Below are 22955 nucleotides of genomic sequence, written 5' to 3'. Positions count from 1 at the left end.
ATCATAGTTAATTTGTGCCCTAATCAGGGTTTACGAGGTTTATCATCAGATCATTCATACACTGAAAAAATTTCATTTCCTTTGTGCAATTTTTCAGGGTTACCATCAGGGTTCTTCCGACTACGCGCTCTATCAATCAAAAGCTAAGTTCTAATCTCTTCTCTTTTTATTTAAATATTTATTTTGCCTTATAAATTAAATTAAGGTTTATTTTCAATGCCAATGAACTCCTCCTACACTCACCCCTTGTTGTTTATTCTTTCTTTGCCAATTTTCAGGGTTAACCAACCAATCAAAGCTCAAATGTTCGGTAACCCTAAAACCCGTCTTTTTTTAATTATTACTTGTGTTAGACTTATTGCTCTGTTGGGATTTATTGCTTTTCTTCCCCTTCCCCATGGCTTATTTTGTAATTGCTCCTGGTTGTATTGTGTGGCCTTGAAGGCACTTAAAACTGCTATTATAGCTGCGTGGTTAGTAATTCTAGGGAGTGCAACTCTGAATTGAACTTAGAATAACTAATTACAAGATAATTATTTGAATTAATCACGTGATTGTGCACCCACACACCTTTTATGGTAACCTCTTCTGTTGCCTGTTGCCTGTTGCTTGTTGCCTTTTTCAGCGCAGAATAGTCAAGTCCCTCGAATACGAGGACGCCTCAGCAATGTTGCCCTCAGTTCATTCTTGTCACAAAAGATCATAAGTTCCAATGATGCTGCCTTCGGTTCGGTTATATGATCTCGTCCCTCGAAGTTGCCTACGATATGCTGAGGTGTCCTCTTGGTTGCCTAACAATGATGACTATTCTGATCCTTCCCTTAGACTACCTGCCCCTCTATGACAGGGACAGTCTTATGGCGAACGATAATTACGACGACCCTTCAACCTCCAAATAAGAGGACTTCCTACCCTTTTATGGTATGGATAGCCCTGAAAGGCTAAAAGAACTCTTTTACAATGTCAAGGTAATTTGCCCCTAATTGCTTTGCTCTGGCTTAAATCTTTTTCTTACACTTTTTCATAAACCTTCAAAAAAGCTACGCTCATTTACGAGCTAAAGTCCTTATTTTCTTCTTCTACATTTCTAAACTTTTGGTTACAAAAGAGCAAAGCAATTAAGAGCCCATGGAAAAACCATGGATACAAAGGGTGCTTTACACCTTCCCTTTGTATAAATTACCTCCCGAACTCAAAATTTCTTTTAAAAGGTTTTTTTCTGTTCTTTTAGCCTTTCTATAATTTGGATAAAATAAAAGTCGAAGGCGACTCTTGCTTACCGAAACATTTCAAATAAAGTCAGTTCACCGTATTACAGAACTGGCGACTCTGTTGGGGATTTTTCGAATAAAAGAGGGGTTACCTTAAAAGTTTAGGATCACTCAAATGTTTTCTATTGTTTGCTTTGCTTGTTTTATTTTTTCAGGGTTGTTTTGGTTATTTTGCTATGTGAAAGATCTTAACCCGGATCTGAGTACCTTAGGTAAATGGCATGAGATCAAGGAGACTGCACAGTGTATACTGATGTGGTTGATCAGATGGCCATCGTTAGTGTGACACATTGGTTGTCCTGGTGTTCCTTGGGATCCGACCTGAGGAAATGCTTGGCTGCCGCGTGGTGTCATTAAGCACTAATTTGCCCTTAGAACCCTAGTTGAACTTGGCTTTGGACTATTAGAAAGTAGCGAGATGGCTGCCTTTGGTTCTGACTGAAGTTGGTTGATACTCGAAGCTACACTCATATGGACTGGACTTTTAGGACCTTTTCGGTTGGTGATTCGATTGCCGAACTGAGATAAGCGCCTTCGAGAAAGGTCAATGATATGAGCTCCCTAGAACCCGATCTTTATATAGGACAGGTTTGAACCAACTAAACTTCAGGGGGGGGTATACACCTCTAGACTACATGCAAGCCTAACCTTAAGGCGAAATTGTGTGACTTGTTTGTGTTTGTTATCTACCTGACATCATGACATCATAAGCATCATAACATCATGACATTCTACTAACCATTCGAGGACCAAAGAATTCATCTTTGTTCTATTTTGTAGGTCATGGAGACTAGAAACACCATTCGAGTTAACTTTGTGAAGATACCTTCTGAGTTTAAAGAGTTGGTATTAGAGATTCCTGGAGGTTCCCGCTTCACTGAAAGACATGGTCTCTTGCCCAGTTTGGTTACATCAGGTTTTGAAGAAGAGATGATGAGTGTACTGTTTCAATTCTTCGACCCTGAGCACCATTGTTTTACTTTCCCAGATTATTAGTTGGTACCTACTATGGAAGAGTTTTCTGACATACTTGGACTCTCTATCCGAGATCAGATCCCGTTCACTGGTTTGGAAGAAATTCCAAAATTGGAAGTTATTGTTGCTGCTTTACATCTTAAGAAGTCTGATGTTGAAGGCCATTGGGAAACTAGAAGTGGAGTCAAAGGATTCCTCGCTAAGTTCTTATTCGGAAAAGCTCGCATGTTTTTGAAGACCATGAGTTATCAAGCCTTCGAAGACATATTAGCTTTACTCATTTATGGTTTAGTGCTATTCCCTAATTCTGATCAGTTCATAGATGTACATGCCATAAACATATTTCTGACACGCAACCCGGTGCCTACTTTGCTTGGAGACATCCTACACTCTATTCACACTCGTACTATGAAGAAAAGAGGGACTCTTATGTGTTGCATACCTTTGCTATCTAAGTGGTTTATTTCGCACTTTCCTCGCTCGGTAATGAGGAATGACCAAGGGCTGAAATGGCATAAGAGGATAATGTCACTTTCTCACTCTGATATCCGTTGGCTTTCCTTATCCAAGGAGGATGTTACTATCATCGACCGTTGTGGACAATATCCTAATGTGCCTTTACTTGGCATACGAGGGGGTATTACTTATAATCCTTGCTTGGCCCTACGTCAGTTTGGTTACGCTCGAAGAGATGGTCCTCATCAGATGCTTATACAAGGGGTTGTGTTTGATTATGAAGATGATGCTCAAAATCACCGCCGGAACTTTATATGAGCATGGGATATGGTGAACAGAATTGATAGCAAGAGCTTGGGGCAAAGGAACTCCATTCCTTTAGGGCCTTACCTCAGATGGGTACGCACCCGTGTTCAACGCCTCATCATGCCTTATCCATATGTCCGACCTGTGATTGTGGAACCCGATTGCGAGGAAAAAGTTCCTCAAGTTATTGCTCATCCAGACATGCCAACTGACATCGAAGAGTTAAAAAGGTCTTGGATTCAACTAAAAGGAGAAAGAGATACCTTTGAAGCTCAATTTCGCGCTAAAGAGAAGAAGGTGTTAGAGCTCACAAAACTACTTCATGCGGAGCAAGGCATCAACAACTTCATTGGTTCAAAAAGGAAGCGTCCATGGGAGACTTGAAGACTTTGTTTTTATCTTTATTATTATTTTATTCCTAGTTTTATGATTTCATTTTATTCCTATTTTATGCTTTCACTCTTGTAAAAAAATAATAGTAAAACAATTTACAATGTTTCCTTAAGTATTATTAATAAAGTTTCTTTCTTGTTTGGTTTTAAACAAATTTGAATTCCAAGGTCCTCGAACACATTGCATATGCATAAACATACCATTCATAAACATTACATCACAGGTTTTTATAAAGCAAATATCTCATCTTTCCGCTGTTTATTTCAGTGAGAAAATGGATCTTGAACAATCTGTCAAAAATCTCCAAGCTCAGAATGCTGAGTTCCAAGCTTTGATTCTGAATTTGTCCAACGGGCAAGACGAGCTGAAATCCCTCTTGACTAAGAAGAAGAAAGCTAAGAAAGCTAAAGGTGTTCTCAACCTGGGAAGAAGATTCAAAGGCCCTCTCAAAAAGGCTGAAAAAGTTGAAATTCCCAAAGACGAGGAAGAAGATGATGATGCTAGTATCAAGACCAACGCCGGAAGCAATGTAGGCTCTGCTAATCAAGATGATAATGAGGAAGACTATTTTCATGAAGAAGACTATGCTGATGAGAAGTACAGGCTACTAGAGGAACGGTTGAGAAATATGGAAATTCAGAAGGTACCTGGGCTGGATTTTGAGGAGCTAGGGCTCATTCCTAGAGTCATCATTCCTCCAAAGTTCAAGACTCCAACTTTTGCTAAATATGATGGAGTCTCCTGCCCCAAGATGCATCTAAGATCGTATGTGAGGAAGATCCAACCTCATACTGAAGACAAAAGACTGTGGATTCATTTCTTCCAAGAGAGTCTGTCTGGGACTCAACTAGAATGGTATTATCAGCTGGAGAATGCCAATATCCGCACATGGGAGGACATGGCTGCTACTTTCTACAAACAATATCAATATAATTCCGACCTCGCACCAACTCGCATGCAACTACAAAGCATGTCTATGGAACCTAAGGAAAGTTTCAAGGAGTATGCTCAAAAGTGGAGAGATCTAGCTGGAAGAGTCCAACCTTCTTTGACTGATAGGGAATTGGTGGACATGTTCATGGGTACGCTAACTGGGCTGTTCTATAGTCACTTGTTGGGTAGTTCCTCATCTGGTTTCACTGATCTCATATTGACTAGAGAACGAGTGGAGAGTGGTATTCGAAGTGGGAAGATTCAAGTAGGCGCATCTTCTGGTACTGCAAAGAAGCCCTATCATGGAAGAAATGAGTCTAATATCGTTCATAGTCAGAGGGGCCGTAATAAGAATGATCAGAATTAATCTGTTGGAGCTATTCTCATCTCTACACCAACACCTCAACAAGCTCCTAGACAAGGGTATCAGCGTTGGTAAGACACACCTAGAAGGCAATTTACTAAAATCAACATGCCTTTATCTCAAGCCCTGCAACATCTGTTGAAGGCCAATCTGATCACCATAAGAGATCCTCCGAAGAACGTCACTACTACGTCTCCAAACTATGATCCTAATGCAAAATGTGTGTACCACTCTAATAGCCCTGAGCACAATGCTGATAATTGCTGGGCATTGAAAAATAAGATCCAAGACATGATAGATGCCGGTGAAATCGAGTTTGACCCGCCAGAAACTCCAAATGTCATCACTGCCCCTATGCCAAAGCATGACAAGACTGTTAATGCTATCATGGACACGATCCATGTCTATGATGTGAGAGATCTGTCAACTCCTCTCCCTGACATCAAGAGAAAGCTGGTGCAAGCTGGTTTATTTCCAGGTTGCGACCCAGGTTGTTATTATTGTGCATCCCAACCCAATGGTTGTGAGAACCTGAAAATAAGTATTCAAGGCTGGATGGATCGTCGCACTATCAGGTTTGAAAAGATCCCCTCTATAGAAAACTTGTGCGATGGTTTCTCTCGTGGCTTAAAGATTGAAGACGTATCAGTAATTTCCAAAGCTCCATTGAAGATCCCTACTAAGGCTCCATTCAAGATTTCTGCTGAACCTCGTGTGGCTCCTATTATCATCACTAAGCCTGGTCCAATTCCATATTCTTCCGATAAGGCTATCCCTTGGAACTATGGTGCCGAGGTCTATATTCAGGGGGTTAAACAAGAACTTATAACTGACAAGGTTGCTTAAGACGCTAACCCTGATGTGGGTAACATTGCTGGAACTAGTAAAGTAACAAGGAGCGGAAGAGTGTTTTCTCCAGAAATCTCTCCAAACACTGCTGCACCTGCTGGTACCCCTATCCCTAATCAGAATGTTGATACCCGAGGAAAGGGACCGTTGCATGAACCTGTCCAGACACCAGTTGAGACCGTTACTGAAAATCCATCTTCTGAAGAAGCAAATGAGTTCCTGAAGATCATCCGCAAGAGTGATTCTGACATTGTTGAACAGATGGGGCATACTCCTTCCAAGATCTCTATGCTGTCACTCCTAAGTTACTCCAAGACTCACGCCAAAGCTATGATGAAGTTTCTAGAGGTTGCCCATGTGCCACACGAGATTTCTGTCACTCAACTCGATAATTATATTGCAAATCTGACGACAGACAACTACCTTGGGTTTTCTGATGCTGATCTAAGTCCCAGTGGAAAGAATCATAACAAAGCTCTACATATATCCATTGAATGTGGGGGCACCACTCTAGCTCACGTATTAGTTGACAATGGTTCATCCCTGAATGTACTACCCAAGTTGGTGCTGGACAAACTCAACCCTGAATGAATCGTGCTGAAATCCAATGATGTGATAGTAAAAGCTTTCGATGGTTCAATGAGTACTGTATATGGCGAAGTTGAGCTCCCGATTAGAGTAGGTTCTCAGAATTTCAACATTTTGTTCTATGTGATGGACATTCATCCCGCTTATTCCTATCTACTTGGACGCTCTTGGATACATGGGGCAAATGTTGTGACTTCGACTCTACATCCAAAACTGAAATATCCGGTGAAAGGCAAGATTGTCACTGTGTATGGTGAGGAAGAATACGTGGTGAGCTTCATAGACGAGACCAAGTATGTTGAATTCACTGGAGAAGCTTTTGAATCTCCCCGTCAAGCGTTTGAATTGGTCCCTCAAGTGGTTCCTGAGACTAAACCCATCAATGTTGTTCCTAAAGTTACTAGAGTTTCTCCTACAATGGCTTCCCTGAAAGATGCTAGGGCTGTGGTAGAAGAAGGTGGCTGTACTATCTAGGGGCAACTCCCTGATTTTCCTTATAAATCCAACAAATGGGGTCTAGGCTACACTGCCAAAGATCAGAGTGGAGAACGAAATCCTCGTCCAGAAGGTTTGAAGTATCATTTCATCAGCAAAGGAGTCAATGCCATTGGAGAAGATGAAGATAATTGCAACCTAGACAAGTGGATCTTTCCTACACCTGACGAAGGGCTGGACAACTGGAAGACCGAAGACATTGTCTCTATCTCCTATAGTCAGGAGTAATTTTCGTTTCTAGTTTTGTTTTGTTTTTATGTTTCCCAATTTTAATTTATGTACTTCAATAAAAAATAAACTTTAAAGTCGTGTGTCTTGCCCGGGGAACAACGGTCCATTTGTTAGGGCTTGTCATTTCATAAGCATATTTTCATTCAATAAAAACATTGGACGTTTCGTATTCAAATTGTGTGTTCGCTTTTTATTTTTCTTTACTTTTTTATAGCTATGTGTTCTTACACACACCCACATAATGCACTGCAGATCCATATCCACTCTGGATCCTATTGATAACGACTCTGCTATTGCTAAATATGACTTTGAAAATCCGATCTACCAAGCTGAGGATGAAGGTGAGGAAGATTGTGAAGTGCCTAGAGAACTTGCCAGATTGTTAGAGCAAGAAGAAAAGACTATACAGCCACATGAAGAGCCAATCGAGATTGTGAACATAGGTACTGACGAAGAAAAGAAGGAAATCAAGATAGGGGCTGAACTAGAGAATATGGTCAAACAGAGATTAATTCAGATGCTACGAGACAATGTTGAGATCTTTGCTTGGTTCTACGAAGATATGCCTGGGCTCGATACTGATATTGTGGTTCACCGTCTACCTATCAAAGAAAACAGTCCTCCGGTTAAACAGAAGTTACGAAGAAGCAGACCTGACATGGCTTAGAAGATCAAAGAAGAGGTTGAGAAGCAATTCAATGCCGGTTTCTTGAAAGTAGTAAGTTATCCACCATGGATCGCCAATATAGTACCGGTACCCAAGAAGGACGGAAAGGTCAGAATGTGTGTAGACTATAGAGATTTGAATCGAGCAAGTCCTAAAGATGATTTTCCCCTACCACATATTGACATTCTAGTTGATAGCACTGCGCAATGCAAAACATTTTCTTTCATGGATGGTTTCTCAGGTTATAATCAGATTAAGATGGCACCCGAAGACATGGAAAAGACAACTTTCACTACTCCTTGGGGCACTTTATGTTACAAGGTCATGCCATTTGGGTTGAAGAACGCAGGGGCAACGTATCAGCGCGCAATGGTGGCTCTGTTCCATGACATGATTCACAAATAAATAGAGGTCTATGTTGATGATATGATTGCAAAGTCCAACACTGAAGAAGAACATCTGGTCCACCTGCAGAAGTTGTTTGATAGGTTGAAGAAATACAAGTTAAGACTGAATCCAAACAAGTGTACTTTTGGTGTGAGGTCTGGTAAGCTACTAGGGTTCGTTGTTAGCAATAAAGGTATTGAAGTCGACCCTGCGAAAGTAAAAGCCATACAGGAAATGCCGGTTCCAAGGAATGAGAAAGAAGTTAGAGGATTCTTGGGACGTTTGAATTACATTGCCAAGTTTATTTCCCATCTGATCGCTACTTGTGAGCCGATCTTCAAGTTACTGAGGAAAGATCAAGCAGTGAAATGGAATGACCAATGCCAAGAAGCTTTTGATAAGATCAAGAAGTATCTTCAAGAAACTCCGATTATGATACCACCTGTTGAAGGAAGACCTCTAATTATGTACTTAATAGTGTTAGAGAACTCAATGGGGTGTGTACTGGGGCAACATGACGAGTCTGGTCGAAAAGAGCATGCAATATACTACCTTAGAAAAAAGTTTACCGACTGTGAAACAAGATACTCACTGCTCGAGAAAACTTGCTGTGCTTTGGCATGGGTTGCTCGCCGACTAAGACAGTATATGCTAAATCATACCACATTGTTGATCTCTAGAATGGATCCTATCAAGTATGTATTTGAGAAACCCGCTCTCTCTGGACGAATAGCAAGATGGCAGATGATATTAATAGATTATGACATCCATTATACAACACAGAAAGCAATCAAAGGAAGTGTGTTGGCAGATCATTTGGCCCAACAAGCTCTAGACGACTATCAATCTATGAGTTTTGAATTTCCAGACGAAGATGTTATGCTTGACTATGTTTCTATTGTACCAACAATATGGCTGAGTATGAAGCGTGTATCTTGGATCTCAGAGCTGCCATTGACTTAAGAATTAAGTTCTTGGAAGTATATGGGGATTCAGCCCCGGTAATTAGTCAGATCAAAGGAGAATGGGACACGAAGCATCCTAATTTCATGCCTTACAAGGATTTGGTGTTATCTCTGATTCCTCACTTCGAAGAGATTACTTTTGAACATATTCCCTGAGAGGAGAATCAATTGGCAGACGCCCTAGCTACTATGTCATCCATGTTCAAAGTCAGATGGGATAACGAGGCTCCTATAGTTATTATTGAAAGACATGACGAACCGGCATACTGTTACGAGATAGCTACCGACGAGGTTGAAGAAAAGTCTTGGTTTTATGAAGTAAAAAGATATCTCGAAGCTCAGGAATACCCTGAAGGAGCATCTATCAATGACAAGAAGTTCTTGAGAAGATTTGCTTCCAAATTCTTCCTGAGTAATGGTACCCTATATAAGCGCAATCATGATAAAACTCTGCTTCGTTGCGTGAACAAGGAAGCAGAAGAGATCATGGAAGATATGCATGACGGTATCTTTGTAACTCACTCTAGTGGACATACTATGGCTAAAAAGATTCTGAGAGCGGGTTACTGCTGGTCCACTATGGAAACTGACTGCCACCAGCATTCTAGAACTTGCCACAAATGCCAGATATACGCCGACAAAGTACACGTACCTCCAGTTCCTCTGAATTTCCTGACTGCTCCTTGGCCTTTTGCAATGCGGGGCATTGATATGATCGGAGAAATCAAACCTACTGCTTCCAATGGACATCGTTTCATCCTTGTGGCCATTGATTACTTCACCAAATGGGTAGAAGCTGCTTCATTCGCCTCTGTTACCAAGAATGTGGTGGCTCGATTCATTAAGCACAACCTTATTTGTCGGTATGGCATCCCCGAAAGGATTATCACAGACAATGGTACCAACTTGAACAACAAGATGATTACTGAGCTTTGTATGCAATTCAAGATCAAGCACCACAATTCTTCTCCTTATAGACCAAAGATGAAAGGCGCAGTGGAGGCCGCCAACAAGAACATAAAGAAGATTGTACAGAAAATGACAGTGACCTATAAGGATTGGCATGAGATATTACCATTTGCTCTTCATGGTTACCGTACATCAGCACGTACCTCAACTGGGGCAACCCCGTTCTCACTAGTCTATGGCATGAAAGTTGTATTACCCATTGAAGTTCAGATTCCGTCTCTGAGGATCATGAAGGATGCAGAGTTAGACGAAGACGAATGGATTCAGACTCGATTAGACCAGATAAACCTGATTGACGAGAAGAGGCTTGCGGCTGTTTGTCATGGACAATTATATCAGAAGCGTATGATCAAGGCATTCAACAAGAGAGTCAAGCAACAAGCATACCAGACCGGTGACTTGGTTATAAAGAGAATTATTCTACCACAAGGAGATCCTAGGGGCAAGTGGACGCCCATGTATGAAGGACCATTCGTAATCAAGAAGATATTCTCTAGAGGAGCAATGATACTTACTACTATGGATGGTAAAGACTTTCCACACCCTGTGAATGCAGACATAGTCAAAAAATACTACGCATAAATGAGACCCGCTAGGTCGACGTACCTAGGCAAAAGTAAGGGCATCCCGGCGAACCAAAAGGGTTCGGGCAAAAATTAGGGATATATGATCGCGACTTTACGTGTCTATAAATCTGATAACTGCAAGTGCAAAGTCGTGTCGTGTAGTTTTAAAAGATATCGAATCCACAGGGACTATGAATCGATCTACCGTTATCTAAGGTTACTATGTAAAGCTAGGAGTACTAAAATTTCGATTGTTCCTAAGGGAAAGTGATTGTGAGAGAATAAAGAATAATAATAAAAGACAGGTATCAGTATGTATTTCGTTTAACTACAGGAAATCCGAAGGTCCATTGGCTTTTGCATAATTAAATTAAAAATCTTTACTAATTCAATTGATTAAAAATCCTCGTCTCAAACTTTCGCTCTGTTGAGTCAGACTACTATCCTAATCCTAATGTACGCTTTCGCCATCCCATTAGATTTTAGAAGAGCTTTTTGGAAACAATGTAATTAATAAAATGCCTATTTTATGAGGTTGTTATCTATTTAAATCTCCTAATCTCAAACTTCCGCTCTGTTGACTCGGAGCAAGCTAATATCCCTAACGTACGCTTTCGCCATCCCGCTCGAGTGTAAAAACAATTTTTGGAAATAAATAAGTCCCAATTAGTTTTAATACGCTTTCGCCATCCTTAAAACTAATGTCCTATGTCTACTATCCAGTTAAAGACCTCAAACTTTCGCTCTATTGGTTTTAACCTTTGACCGTCTTAAGCCCTCAAACTTTCGCTCTATTGGTTTTAAGACTTACTAATTAAACTAGACATATAAACCAAAAATAAGTGATGATTAATAAAACATAATTTAAGCCAATTTATTTCGGATCCCTACGGTTAACTTACTTTACATACCGACACCTTTAGTAATTTAGCCAGACATATTAATATGGTTAAACATGCATAAATAAATTTGGTTCATATTAATAAGCATATTGATTGGCATATAATATATCATGCAATAATAATATAAATAAAGGCGGTAAATAATAAACCTGAATTAAAATAAATCTGAATTAAATTGAATCTTGAAGTACTCGAACTTCCACCACAGCTTGGCTGGATCGTTCTTCGGAATTTAAATGGCAGAAAATAAAAACAAGGAATTAAAACGATAAATCTAACGTAAGGCTAGATCTACGAAAAGTTCACAACAATTTCCAGTGTAGAAATCGTTGTGAGAAAATAAACGGTTGAATGAAAACAGAATAATGAAAAGCGGTTCGCGGTACAATTTCGGCAGCACTTCGTTGGCAGGAAATCGGACCGATTGAAGTGAGATAGCAGGTCCTATTTATAGGAGGGGATTTGCAGTTGGAATCCGTGAATTGAGGGACCTTTTTCTGACTGGGACTTGGAGACGTGCGTCTCCGATTCTTCAGGGAGGCAGCTGACTGACTTGAGACGTGCGTCTCAAGTGGAGATTCTTTAGGGAGGTGGAGACGTGCGTCTCCCCTTTGCTGAGGTGGCAGAGACGTGCGTCTCTGCTTACTAGCGTGGCCTGGGTTGCTTTCCTTCGTGGGCTGGATTGCTCTTTTGGGCCTTTTGGGTCCTAATTGCACTCCCTTTTTACTTCAGCACCCAATTTACGTCTTTTAAGCATAAATATTGGTCATTTAAGCTCGATTTTCTTTCCTTTTCGCAAATAGACGTAATTGAAGTGTAAAACCTGAAACAAAACAAATACACGCGTAATATCACAATAAATTAACATAATAAACGGAAAATGCTATAAATATCTATGGATTTTAGGCTAAATATACGATATAAAATCGTGTTATCAAATTCCCCCAGACTTGAACCTTTGCTTGTCCTCAAGCAAAATAATAAGATAAAGATAAATAAAATACACTTCCTCCACGTCGCTCGGTCATACTCAGCCACATAGTGTTCTTATTTGAAAATAATGATAATGATCCTAGCAATAGGCTTATAGTAGCGACACTAGACAGCTCCCAGTATGCATACCAATCCGAATCATGCCATTATAGCTCGACCTTTTTGACTCGTCATCATGTTTCACCCTTTTCATTCGTGTGCAATCACATTAAGCCCATTATCTCGACACGCACATAGCAGAGTAGTCGGTTAGTGACTATGATCCTTCTCATGGAGTTCTGGCACAATAAGTGGTATACTCCTTAGCGCTCATTTTGAGGATTGCGGGGAATAGGACAATAGTCCTTCCTACCAAGTTCAGTACCAGATGACTTCTGAACCAATCAACAATGAGTTTTTAAATTCTTTGTATTTGAGAATTGCGACCGTTAGGTTAAATGATCTTGTGAGGACCACCTTACTTAGTAGGCACATTTCTTATTATGGTTAAGCACATAATTTTTAGTATGAGGATCATACACTTATATTCATCGACTCTCTGCGTAGTTGGTGTCTAAGACGGTGCCGACTGCTAGAATAAACTACTAAAGGTTACTTCAAAAATTAAAGTCGGTGGTTTTGGTATAAAGGGTATTCAAATCGGTTACGCATACTCGGGGGTTTTAAAGTGTAGGGACTATAAGGATATTAACTTGAATCAATTTTAGTGCGTTGAGTGTTTGAGTAGCTTTGTATTTCTCGAACGTGTGGGGTTTGCGTTTATCGTTTAGGAGCAAAATTTTTGTTATGGCTCAAGAAAATGGAAGAAATTGAAATAACTACGGAATTATACATATAAGACTTAAATTCCATAAATATTCTTTATTGAATTAGAAAAACATTACAAGGAAGGGAAATAACTGAAGGGAAAAATAAAACGGAAATAGAAATAATAAGACTCCCCCAGACTGAAATGATGCAATGTCCTCAGTGCATAAGAACTACTCCTCATTGTTGCGGTTGCGAGAACTGCTCGCGCCTCTTGTACGAACACGGCGACGTCTATCAGGAGAGTCATTCACACGAATGTCAAGATCATGCAAATATGTAGCAATTTCAGCGTATTGACTTTCGTTCCTAATAGTATAGTCACGGTGCTCCTGTTGCATCTCTCGGATGAGCCTAATTGTTTCAGTTTGGTTTGTCTGCATAGCTTGAACGAGTTGATCTTGGCGTTGAATAGCAGCATACATGGCTTCAAGAGTGATAGGCGGAGGGTTGTTTGGAGGAGGTTGGTTGACATCAGCTTGCCCTTGGTTGAGTTCTTCTTCATTGGCATCCATAGGTTCATTAGGATGTTCTTGTTGGTCATCTTGAGGGTTGTCTTCAATAAGCCTCCAACGTTGAACATAACGGATGTTGATTCTTTCAGGGCATGGAAGGATGACATAAGGAATAGGAACTTTGTTGACGACCAAAGTGTATCGGCCATCATGGCGGGGTGAAACCAAGTGGGAGTCACGGCAGTAGGTGAGATCGAGTGACTGAGCAGGTTTCATGAGATGTGAGAGTGAGAGGAGCTCGTCACCAAGACCTAAAGCACAGGCCAAGGTAGTAATAATGCCGCCAAGCAAGAATGGGTTCGTAGCGGGGGCGTTGACTAAGCCTTGGATGTGTTGGAACATAAACGGTGCGGCATTGAAACGGATATTGTTAAGCGCACAGTAAAGGAAAAATAATTCATTTTGGTTACCTTGTGGTTGTTAGATCTCGCAAAAATAATATGCCCCAAAACACGTTGAAAATAACGTATAGCGGGGTTTTGAATGTGAGAAGCATGGAGAGCATTCCAACCGGTAGGGTTTTCTCCAGTGAGATGGAACCAAAATTCAAAAGCGAGATCCTCCCAGGATCGACCATTGAGTTCTTGAAAGATTGAGCGGTGAGCAATTGGTGCATGATTAAAATGCAAATATGAAGCTACGACATCTTGATCTAGAGCATATTCACGGTTGAACATCCGAAATTGGATGCTACCGGTTGAGAGTGGTTGATTAGAGGGAGTGTCGTAGTTGAACGAACTCAAAAATTCTAAGACGAGCGGCTCATAAGTAGGTACGGGTTCGGTACAAAGATGGTGGAGGCTAGATTTAGTGAGCAAACGGGTGACACCATCAATGAGACCCAAAGTTTCTAGACACTCGGTGTTCACAAATTTTGTGGGAACAACCGAACGTTCGTAGAAGGTGACATATTTAGTTCGTTGAGCATCATTGTCATCATCTCGGAAGATAATGTTTGAAAGGTCGGCAGGTGGTCTCTCGGGACGCTCACTACGGATTAATGAACGTGGAGGCATGGTGAGTATGGAAATGAAAAATAGAAATGAAGTGTAGGAGAAATAGAGAATGGTATGAAAGTTGTGAAGAAGAAGAGTGGTGGTGGTGTGGTTTTATAGTGAGGTTTGAAAATGGGGTGGTTAATGGAGAATTAAAATGGATTAATGGTGGTGTTTGAAGTTTGAAAAGATTAGAAAAGTGGGAAATGAATGGAGTTTAAGAGGTGAATGATGGAGGATGAATGAGGTTAATGGAGTTTAAATGGAATAAATAGGGGAAGAATGAAGAAGATTGAAAGGTGAATTTTGAAATTCAAATTCAAAATTCAAGAGGGAAAGAGAGTGGTCTGCGTGGTCAAGCAGACTGCTGGCCTTGGGAGACGTGCGTCTCAGGCAGCCAGTCTGCTGGGGCAGAGCATGGAGACGTGCGTCTCCTGTTCCTTTGGTTCGTGTCAGCTGGCCCCACACAGATGGAGACGTGCGTCTCCTGTTGTAGGCAGGTGGGTCACGCATGCAAGTGACCAGACAGTACTGACAGATACCATTAATATTGTCCATCAGTTCATAACAGTGTCGGATTTTAATACTATTAACAGCAAAAAATTATAGGGAAGTATATATATAGCAGTCAATAGCAGTGTAACATAACACAGTAACAGTAATCAAAAGAAATTTGCATTGAATATTAAACCAGTACTGAGTGTTAACATAAGCAGAATGTAAAAGTGCAGAAAAATGAAAATCTAAACTAGGAAAAGAAATTGCTAAAACTAGAAATAAAATCTAATAGTCTAATACGGTAACATCTAGCCACGTCTATTGTTGTTTTGATTAGACTGAATGTGTTTGAAAACTTCGTCGAACTGAGCATTTACGGTGTCGATAAAATCGAAGAAATGCATTTGCAAGGTGTGTAGCTCGTTGCGCACATGTTGTACATCTTGTTGTAGCGCAGTGATGGCTTGCTCGTGCGTATTCAGATTAGGCATTCTTTGATTCACCGATGCGGTAGATGTAGCGGGTTGTTGTTGCTCGACCTCGACATCAGTCATATCAACAGTGTAGTCATCAACAGAATTTTCAGAACGAGTTTCAGGCTCATACTCAGATATAGGTTCATCAATAGGAAGAGGTTCGTAATCAGGAATGGGTTCATCAACAGGAAGAGGTTCATAATAACCAGGAGGTGTTTCAGGTTCAGATTCAGATGCAGGCATTTCCTCATCAAAATGTTCATAAGCTTGAGGAGTTTCAGGTGATGGCTCTATCTGACCATAGTAAAGCCAGTTGGTAGGGTTGTGCACACTCGTCCTAGGATTCGGTAAGGTGAACTGATACCAAACTTTGTTGTCAATGAGCAATTCAAAACGATCAGGTCCAAGGTTACCGATGATACCTCGATTAAAGCAGAAATTGATGTCCATAGAGGTGTGGGTACCAAAAGGTGTCAATCTAAGCAAAGGCACTCTCATTCCTATGGCATTAGCAATCATAATGACGAATCCGCCGATCCTAATGGGTGAAACTTCGTCTTGCGTGATGCGTTCGAAGTTTGTTAGCATGAATGCGATGGTATTGACCGGGCGATTCTGAGATGTACAAAACATGATGAACAGCTCTTCTCTAGTAACTTCAGTGACATTATCAGGCTTGCCAAAAATATAGTGAGCGAGGATCTTGTGAAAGTAGCGGAAAGCAGGATTGTGGATGTTCTCAGATTGAAATTCATTCTCTTCAGGGTTGTCGTTTCCAGTGATCTTGCCCCAGTATTTTTCCAACTCCCAGTATGGAAGATTTTCTTCAGCTACTTGGGCGTATGCATCAGGTCCATGAGGTAGTTCTAACATTTCAGCAAAGTCTCGGATGCAGAAATTAAACTCCATACCAAAGAGTCTAAAGAGAATAACTCCTTTTTTCAGCCCTTGTCCACAGTTTGGAAGATAGGTCAGGGAGCTCAAGAATTCCAGGGTGAGCTTCCGATAAGTGCTAAACTTGCGGAACAAGTGAGAACCAGTCCAACCGATTTGGTTAAGCAGGTGTAGGATGCTTTCTTCGATACCAAGCTTCACCATAGTTGGTTGGTGAGGATAGCAAGTCAATTCCATGTGTCTTTCAGCCAGCTTGTTAAATCTTGCTTCTTGTCCTCTACCACGGAACACAACTTCCATATTGTCAACTTCTTGCATCGTAGTTAGTAGTTAAATGAAAAACCTAGAAGTTGAAAATATTGAGATTAAGTTAGAACTAGGCTAGTGTTAATTTTAAAAATAAAATTAAATAAAACAAGTTATAATAATAATTATAATTATAAAAAGGAAGTATTTTCTCGAATGAAGAAAGCGGCTATAATTATAATAGTTATTATAAGATGTATGAAAAATAATAAGAAAATTAAAATCTAGAATGATTAAAAATAGAATAGTTAAATGAAGATTAAAAATTAAAATTTTAAAATTAAAATAAAATAAAAATAAAAAGAATAAATAAATGTGGGTTGTCTCCCACCAAGCGCTTTGTTTAATGTCGTAAGCTCGACGATTTTAAAATAGAAAACTATTTTTTCGAAAGAGCGGGCAGTTTGTCAAGTTTAAAAATTTCGATGTTTTCATCGTATTCGAGATGATGGTAATACTTAAGACGTTGCCCATTTACGACAAAAGGTTTGACGGTTTCTCCTTTGATTTCTATCGCTCCACTCGGAAATATGTTAGTTATTTCGAAAGGGCCAGACCATCTAGATCGTAACTTGCCAGGAAATAATTTTAGTCTAGAATTAAATAAAAGCACTTTATCGCCCATGCTAAAATTTTTCCTAGATATACGCTTGTCGTGCCATTTTTTCGTTCGCTCTTTATAGATTTTGGCGTTTTCGTAAGCGTCTTGTCTAAGTTCTTCTAATTCGTTTATGTCTAGAAGTCGTTTCTCGCCAGCGGCAGTGTAGTTTAGGTTTAAGTTCTTAATAGCCCAGTAGGCTTTATGTTCTAACTCTACCAGTAGGTGGCATGATTTTCCATAAACGAGTTTGAATGGGGTAGTTCCTATTGGAGTTTTGAAAGCTGTCCTATAAGCCCATAAAGCTTCGTTTAGCTTGGTTGACCAATCTTTCCTTGATATAGCAACAGTTTTCTCCAATATTTGTTTTATTTCGCGGTTAGATACTTCTACTTGACCGCTTGTTTGTGGATGGTATGGTGTGGCTATTCGATGATTTACTCCATATTTTCGAAGGAGTTTCTCAAGTATTCTTGAAATGAAATGGGAACCACCATCACTAATTACCAATCTTGGTACACCGAACCTAGGAAAGATGACGTTTTTAAAGATTTTAGTGACGACTCGTGTATCGTTTGTAGGAGAGGCGATAGCTTCTATCCATTTTGAAACATAGTCGACGGCTACGAGTATATATTGATTTCCAAACGACGATGGAAATGGACCCATAAAGTCTATCCCCCAGACGTCAAATATTTCTACTTCCAGAATGCCTTTTTGAGGCATTTCATCACGTCTCGAAATATTTCCGGTTCGTTGGCATCTATCACAGTTTATTACAGCAAAGTAAACGTCTTTCCACAGGTTAGGCCAGAAAAGTCCAGATTGAAGGATTTTGGCGCAGGTTCTAGATGTGATATGGTGTCCTCCACACGGTGCAGAATGGCAGTGTGTGATTATGCTTCCTATTTCTTCTTCGGGTACACAACGTCTAAAGATTCCATCGGGGCCTCTTTTGAACAAGAGTGGGTCGTCCCAATAGTAATGTTTTAGGTCATGGAAGAATTTCTTCTTCTGTTGATAACTTAAATCAGGAGGCAGCACACCAGCAGCTAGGTAGTTTACGAAATCTGCATACCAAGGTGCGTTAGATCGGGCTACAGCTATTTCAGCTAATATGTTGGTTTCAGAGTTTGGATGGTATGGTTCAAATTCATTTGCTTCAAATTGAGCGATGAGTCTTTCATAAGGGAAATCGTCGTCAATTGGTACTTCTTCGGGTTTTAGATTTTCCAATCGAGAGAGATGATCTGCTACGACGTTTTCAGTGCCCTTTTTATCTTTAATTTCCAGGTCGAACTCTTGTAGTAACAAGATCCATCTCAAAAGTCTTGGTTTGGCGTCCTTTTTGGTTAGGAGGTACCTAATGGCGGCGTGATCAGTGTATATGATTATTTTGGCTCCTACCAGGTAAGAACGGAACTTGTCTAATGCGAATACGACAGCTAATAATTCTTTTTCTGTCGTGGCATAATTCATTTGAGCTTCGTCTAAGGTTCTACTTGCATAGTATATGACATGTAGTTTCTTATCCTTTCTTTGTCCTAGAACAGCTCCTACAGCATAATCACTTGCGTCACACATTATTTCGAAAGGCTCATTCCAGTCGGGAGGTTGCATAATTGGCGCAGAGATTAATGCTCGTTTAAGTGTTTGAAATGCTTCAGTGCATTTATCGGTGAAAATAAATTCGGCGTCTTTCATGAGTAATTCAGTTAAGGGTTTGGTTATTTTAGAGAAATCCTTAATGAAACGTCGGTAAAAACCAGCGTGTCCTAGAAAACTTCTTATTTCTCTAACGGTTTTGGGAGGTTGAAGGTTTTCGATAATTTCGATTTTTGCTTTATCAACTTCGATTCCTCTATCGGATACGATGTGTCCAAGTACAATTCCTTGTCGAACCATGAAATGGCATTTTTCCCAATTAAGGACTAGGTTTACGCTTACGCATCGTTTAAGTACCAGCTCAAGGTTCGCTAAACATGTTTCAAAACTTCCTCCACAGACAGAGAAGTCGTCCATAAAGACCTCCATTATTCCATCTAGGAAGTCGGCGAATATTGCCATCATGCATCTTTGGAAGGTCGCGGGTGCATTGCAGAGTCCAAAAGGCATTCGTCTATAGGCGAATGTACCATAAGGACAGGTAAATGTGGTCTTCTCTTGGTCGTCAGGGTGGATAGGAATTTGGAAAAATCCGGAGTATCCATCCAGATAGCAAAAATGTGAGTGTTTAGCTAGGCGTTCAAGCATTTGATCTATGAAAGGTAAAGGGAAATGGTCTTTTCGGGTAGCTTTGTTTAACTTCCTATAGTCAATGCACATTCTCCATCCAGTTTGGGTACGTTGTGCTACAGATTCTCCTTTTGCATTAGTGATTACAGTGACTCCTCCTTTCTTTGGTACGACGTGAACAGGACTAACCCATTTACTATCGGATATAGGATATATTATTCCGGCTTCTAGCAGTTTTTGGATTTCCTTTTTAACCACATCGCTCATAATAGGATTTATTCGCCTTTGATGTTCCCTAGAGGTTTTACTATCGTCTTCGAGCATAATGCGGTGCATACACAGAGAAGGGCTTATACCTTTCAGATCTGATATGTTGTATCCTAAAGCGGTAGGGTATTTTCTTAGGACATTAAGTAATTTTTCAGTCTCGCTTCGTCCTAAGTTGGCGTTCACTATAACTGGTCGGTTTAGTTCTTCGTCTAGAAACTCATATCTAAGATCGGTAGGAAGTGTCTTCAGCTCTATAGCAGGTTTCTTAGGTCCAGGTATAGGATCAGGAGTTAAAGCTAAGCATTCACTCAGGTGGTTATCTTGATATTCCTCACGCCAGTTGTCATCTTCAAAAATTGGCGGCATAGGAATTCTTAGGATGTCGGTTTCCGTATTTGGTTCGGATTTTATTTCATGAACACACTCGTCGATTATGTCAGCAGAACAGCATGTGTCAATTATAGAGGGTGCTTTTAGGAATTTGGAAAGTATAAATTCTATTTTCTCTTCTCCTACTTCAAAAGTAAGCTTTCCTCGTTTTACGTCTATAATTGCACCAGCGGTTGCTAAGAATGGTCTTCCTAATATGATTGGGATGTTAGAATCTTCTTGGATATCCATAATGATGAAATCAGTCGGGATGTAGAATTGACCTACACGAACAGGGATATTCTCTAACATTCCTACAGGGTACTTTACTGAACGGTCTGCTAGTTGAAGAGACATTCTTGTTGCTTTAAGCTCGCCTAAATTTAGTTTCTTACAGGTTGAGAGAGGCATCAAACTAACACTAGCTCCTAAATCGCACAAGGCTTTCTCTATAATGGTTTTACCTATTACGCAGGGTATAGAGAAACTACCAGGGTCTTTCAGTTTTGGAGGCATATTGTTTTGGATGATAGCGCTACATTCAGCGGTAAGCGTTATAGTTTCGTTATCCTCGAGTTTCTTTTTGTTTGATAAGATTTCTTTTAAGAACTTAGCGTACGAAGGCATTTCAGTTATGGCTTCTGTGAATGGTATGGTTATGTTTAATTGCTTCAGAAGTTCTACAAATCTTTTAAATTGCGCTTCGGTTTTTGATTTAGCTAATCTCTGAGGGTAAGGAATTGGTGGCTTATAAGGTGGTGGTGGAACATAAGGTTTCTCCTTTTCGGGTTCCACTTCGTTATTGTTCTCATCAGTCTTAGTAGTTTGTTCGTCAGTTGTTTTCTTTTGGGTTTCCTTTGGCTCTTGTTGTGACATGGGTACGTTTTGGGTTCTAGGATCTATGGGTCCATCGTAATTCGTTCCACTTCGTAGTGTTATCGCGTTCGCATGTCCTTTAGGATTAGGTTGTGGTTGAGCAGGAAACGTGCCAGCAGGGGCAGCAGTAGGTGCTTGTTGTTGAGCCACTTGTGAGATTTGAGTTTCTAACATTTTGTTATGCGTAGCTAAAGCATCTACTTTGTTCGATAGTTGTTTTAGTTGCTCGCTATTGTGGATGTTTTGATTCAGGAAGTCTTTATTGGTTTGTTGTTGGGAAGCTATGAAGTTCTCCATCATGATTTCTAGGTTCGACTTCCTAGGGGTGTTTTGAGCAGCTACAGGTGCTTTTTGGTAGCCAGGTGGTACAGCAGGTGCTTGTCCAGGTGCGTACAACGCATTGTTGTTCTTATAAGAAAAGTTCGGGTGGTTTTTCCATCCAGGGTTGTACGTGTTAGAATAAGGGTTTCCTTGAGCGTAATTTACTTGATCAGATGGGACTCCAGTCAAGAGTTGGCATTCAGCAACTACATGCCCAGTCAATCCACAAATCTCGCAGTTAGGTGCTACAGCGGCAGCGGTGGCTGAAGGAGTGATGGTTAAATTCTCGATCTTTTGAGTTAAAGCGTCTACTTTAGCGTTAACGCGGTCTATACCACTTATTTCGTACATTCCTCCTTTGGTTTGTGCTTTCTCTAGAGCAGCTCGTTCTCCACCCCATTGGTAATGGTTTTGTGCCATGTTCTCTATGAGTTTGTATGCTTCATCATGGGGTTTGTCCATTAATGCTCCGCCAGCAGCGGCATCTATAGTCATTTTAGTGTTATATAGGAGACCACCATAGAAAGTATGGATGATCAGCCATGGTTCGAGTCCATGATGAGGGCATATTCTAAGCATGTCCTTGTAACGTTCCCAAGCTTCGAAGAGTGATTCGTTATCTTTCTAGGTAAATCCGTTGATTTGACCTCTAAGCATAGCAGTTTTGCTAGGCGGAAAATATCTCGCTAAGAATACTCTCTTCAATTCGTCCCACGTAGTTATGGAATTGGAAGGCAGAGATTGAAGCCACGCTCTCGCTCTATCTCTCAAGGAGAAAGGGAAAAGGCGTAATCGAATAGCTTCGGAGCTAACGTTGTTGGCTTTGATAGTGTCGGCGTATTGCACGAACACGGATAAATGGAGATTGGGGTCGTCTACAGGGCTTCCAGAGAATTGATTCTGTTGAACAGCTTGGACCAGTGAAGGTTTTAGTTCGAAATTGTTCGCTTCAATCGCAGGTGGTGCGATGCTTGAATGCGGTTCAGCGCGCGAAGGAGCGGCATAGTCTCTAAGAGGACGAATAGCAGCCATCTCTAACTTCGGGGTAATTTGATTGATTTGATCAGTAAAAATCAATTCCTGATTAATCGGAATTTCTGCTACTTCGGGAAGATTGCGAGCTCGACGTTTGACGTTAATGAAACGTTCGATCTCGTTAATTCGTTGTATTAAGTCTCCTCCTTCTGAACGAGTATTTGGCATACAATCGTTCAAAAAGAAAGGGAAGAATTGTCCTAGTCTCTACGGTGTAACAGTGAGTTACGATATCGACTTAAATAGTTCCCCGGCAACGGCGCCAAAAACTTGATCGCGACTTTACGTGTCTATAAATCTGATAACTGCAAGTGCACAGTCGTGTCGTGTAGTTTTAAAAGATATCGAATCCACAGGGACTATGAATCGATCTACCGTTATCTAAGGTTACTATGTAAAGCTAGGAGTACTAAAATTTCGATTGTTCCTAAGGGAAAGTGATTGTGAGAG

At 40.5% G+C, this 22955-nt stretch overlaps 1 non-coding gene across 1 annotated transcript; it reads left to right on the top strand.

Moving 5' to 3' along the window:
• The first annotated feature begins 22020 nt into the window (after window positions 1-22020).
• Window positions 22021-22127, top strand: LOC131631024 (small nucleolar RNA R71). Its single transcript, XR_009292587.1, has one exon. It is a non-coding gene; the product is annotated as a small nucleolar RNA R71 (small nucleolar RNA).
• Window positions 22128-22955: the final 828 nt, after the last annotated feature.

The sequence above is a fragment of the Vicia villosa genome, unplaced genomic scaffold, assembly GCF_029867415.1.
Source record: "Vicia villosa cultivar HV-30 ecotype Madison, WI unplaced genomic scaffold, Vvil1.0 ctg.000758F_1_1, whole genome shotgun sequence".
Lineage (NCBI taxonomy): Eukaryota > Viridiplantae > Streptophyta > Magnoliopsida > Fabales > Fabaceae > Vicia > Vicia villosa.
This window is presented reverse-complemented; position numbering and strand designations above follow the sequence as displayed.